General features: G+C 38.5%; 1 protein-coding gene across 3 annotated transcripts in view; it reads left to right on the forward strand.

Moving 5' to 3' along the window:
- arhgap36 (Rho GTPase activating protein 36) overlaps window positions 1–3911 on the forward strand; it is a 76986-nt gene that overhangs the window by 27253 nt on the left and 45822 nt on the right. Inside the window, exon 1 of one of the 3 annotated variants that reach the window (XM_035675285.1) lies at window positions 11–177. The exons of the other annotated variants lie outside the window; for them this stretch is intronic. The gene's annotated coding sequence lies outside the window, so the exon portion shown is untranslated. Of the gene's footprint in view, window positions 1–10; window positions 178–3911 lie in introns of those variants that run through there. 3 annotated transcript variants of the gene reach the window in all.

Raw genomic sequence — 3911 nt, forward strand, 5'->3', positions numbered from 1 at the left:
CTGTCTGTCTCTCTCTCTCTCTTATTTACACTCCAGCTCACTCGCTCACTTGCTACTTTAACTCAGAGCTGCTGAGATGCATTTGAGTGTCTGATCAAAGTCTGGATAACCAGGGCTGAGATATCTGCAAGGACCCGACTGAAGGGGGATTTTAATTGAAGTGACTCCCCAATACAGGTAGAGTGTGTGAGTGTGTGTGTGTGTCTAAGGTGCACTTTGACATATTAGATGGTATCTGTCTGTTGTGTGATATTCAGGCTTGCAGCCTTTTTATTTATTTGTCTTCTTCAGTGTCAAAAAGTTTTGTGTGTGTGTTGCCGAACCTCATGCAATATATATATATATGTGTGTGTGTCTGTGTGTAGAGCGTATAGCAGAGGATACTTCAGTGACATACTGGAAATGGCATTAAATCTCAATGAATTTAATGCCATATTTTTCATTGCATACATTAGGTTGGAAAAACTTAAGGAATGAATGTATATTTTGAACTTATCAGTCTTGGATTCTGTTCAGTATTTCCCCAAAAAGTCTCATCTTATGCACACAGTTTGACTGCATTTTAGGCTTCCTCAATATTCTGGAAAACAGCAGATGTTTTTTAAAACTCGTTGACCCCTGGGGAGCTGTGTTAGCTAAAATTAGGCAGGTGTACAACCATTAATTCAGTCTTTTTAAAGGATAGTAAACAGTTATTTAATTAACTCGGCTAAATGAGGTCAAGCTTTTTGACTTAGAAAAAAAACAAAACAACCTAGAATTAATCTTGGATCTGGCGCTTCCTAAAATGGCACATATTTAGCCAGGTTTTACGAGAATTGTTTAAAGATGGATTAAATGTGATTTACACAAACTGAAACTAAACTAATATTTTAGAAACATTTATAACACATCAGAATGAACACGTAAATTGTTTGTATTTTGAGGAAAACAACCAACAAACTTGAACTTCTTCCCATTTTGTTGCTTTCCTTCCTAAAATGTTTTCATTAGATTATTCAGCGTACGTTGATGTGAATGCACACACTCACTAAAAAAAAAAAACACTTCTTACACATACATAAACAAGGTTTTGGCATCATCCCAATCCACTTCTATTAGTATTCGTCTACTGACCTAACTTTGAATTCCAGACAGCAGGGAGTCGGTGTGATCCCCGAAAACTGCATGTGTGCGCGTCTGTAATGGTAACATGCCAGTTTAGTCAGGACTGACACAATAAGCCTGCTGTGTCGACGTAAGACCTGTTTCTGTGGCTGAGCCTCAATCTTTAGCACTGCCAAGGGGCCTATTAGTGCTGCCTGTCTGTTTACGTGTGTGTGTGTGTGTGTGTGTGTGTGTGTGTGTGTGAGAGCGTGAATGAGTAAGTACCTTTGCATACTAATGCATGCCAGGCTCAGTTGTGATGTGTTCCTGAGAGCATCCTAATGAGACCGGCCGTCGTTCCTGATTAATTTAATAAAGACGCAGTGTGGCGCTGAATAATGTGAAAATAATGTTCCTTCATTAGAAAGAATCATGTGTTTAGAAGCTCCCAATCAAATGTTATTCATAAAATCTGACTTTCAGTGTCATGTACCTTACTTCTGTGGGGAAATGTATATACAGCGTGTGTACAAGCCTTATTAATTTGTACTGTGATCTGAAAGCTCCTGAGTATCTTCAAAGTACTGATGGGAGAAATAAAGCGAAAGAAGCAGGTCACAGTTTCTGCACTAGTGATTTATTTTTATGTCTAATACAGAGCTGGTATAAAGAACCAACAGTAAAGTTATTGTACATCACCGATGAAGCAGCAAAACCCTGCAGGGCAGCGTGAGGAGATGTAGAGAGCTGGGAAAATGTGCCGTATGGTATAGTGAATGGGAAACCTACTCAAGCCCGGATCTGAGTGCTCCTTTTGACTTCCTACCAGGAAGTTTAGATAAGATGTCTTTATCTTTTGTTGGGAGTAAGAAGTGGAGGAGCTGATCAATGCAGCAACCAAAGTGTGAATAAAGTGTACTAGAAATAGAAAGGTTATTTTTAAGGGTTAAGGTATTTATATAATTCATCAGTATCTTAATGTTGTGAATGATAAAAGTTTATAAAATGTTGAACTTACTTCACTTATGAAGGGATAATTCCAAAAAAAGCGTCAACATTTGAAAAACAACAATCTTTTTTAAACCGAACCACACATGGGACTCAAGGTTTCAAGATTCAAACTTTAGTCTGTCATTTTCTTGTGATAGGATTTATAAAGCTGCCAATAGTTATTATTTTAAGAGCTTATTATTGAATGCACAGTCACAAAGAATGGTTTTACATGGCACTATAGGACGCCCTGTTTAATATGTGTAGTAAGTCCCTGCTCCATCCATCTCTCAGCTAATGGGTCCTTGCCCTCAAAAAGTATAGTTCCTTGAGTTAATGTTTGCAAAATCACAAAATGCAAATATCCAACAAAATACAGCATTTTGGAGAAATAAAAGTTTAATTCCACCTGTTTATGTAATGTTACCCTTACAACTTCTACACCTCATGTTATTAACCAAACGCACTGCTGTATCATGAATACGACACCAAATTTATACCCACAGAAAGAAGAAAAAACAAGATTAATCCACGTTAATGACAAAGTGCAGTTCTGATGTTGATGGCAACAATTAAAACTTTCCAGTAATCCAGAGAAAATAAACTACCTCATCATCTCCTAATGAGTGAGAGCGAGTGGTCGTATTAATCTCTGCCTCATTTGCGCTGTTTTGCCAAGAACTGGGGGCAGGATGAAAGGCTGAGGTTAATGATGAACAGCACATGGAGAAAACAAATGGGGAGCACCCATGGGAGAGACGAGTATATACACAATCGCATTAACCTTGCAGCCGAGTGGAGAGGTGACGGAAGAAGGGAAGGCAGGGGAGAGAGCGGCCAGAGGTTTGAAAACGATGAAAAAGTGAGTGAGATCTGGTGTGCGGGAGAGGAAAGTGAATGGTAAAAACGAACATCTGTTAGCTATCAGAGCACATTTCTTTGACTTTATCACTCAGAAAAAAAGGGTTAAAAACACACAAACCTTATGTAAACACTAACAAACACACATTTTATAGGCTTTTAGCCAAAGGACAAAATTTCATTCCATAATTTGATTTATTAAAAGCACCTGAAAGAAACGAGGATAAAAGGTCTAAACAACAGTGCAGGAATATTAAAGTTTCAGCAGGTGCTGCTTTGTACGGTATCTCCCCCGATGGCAATTACTCCTCCTGGCAACGTCTTCATCCTGTTTGATCTTCGGAGTTGAACTGCGTCTTTGAAAAACATTAGCGTCGTCTTACTAAGCGGAGATGGAAATGATGATTCTGGCTTTTATCTCGTCCTGGTCTTGACTATTGTTGTTCCCTTTTCACCTGCCTCAGCAGGATCGTTAACATCGTGGGCCTAAAAAAACTGCTGCTAAGCTTTTGACCAGGTCCTCAAAAAAAGTCTCAGATTTCTTTTCACTGGTTCTATCAAATTCAAAATCCAGTTCAAGGTTCTTGTGATCACTGGTAGAGGTCTATACACAAACATTGTATTAAGTATTATGTTATAGTGTATATATGTAAGTATTTTTGGAACAACTGGCCTTCCGAACAATGGGCATTTGATTTTGAAATAAAGTGTTGGCGGACAAAGGGGCTTTCTGTCCTGTGGGACATTTTTCAGACTATTGGGGTTTCGGGAATAATGGGCTGTCAGAACAATGGTATTGCACAACAGCGTGCTCAGTCAGACATGTTTCTTAGTTTGAAAAAAAGTCTCAATTTACCCAAAATTCATGGAAAATTAGTCCTACTCAAGATAGTCAAGAGCTAGATGGCTTTTTGCAACGGATAGTTTGATCAAAGCTACCATTGATTATCAGCTCTGGCTAGCTAATTAACTTT

Source organism: Morone saxatilis, unplaced genomic scaffold (genome assembly GCF_004916995.1).
Source record: "Morone saxatilis isolate NCDOM2014 unplaced genomic scaffold, NCSU_SB_2.0 Contig4, whole genome shotgun sequence".
NCBI classification, from domain to species: domain Eukaryota; kingdom Metazoa; phylum Chordata; class Actinopteri; family Moronidae; genus Morone; species Morone saxatilis.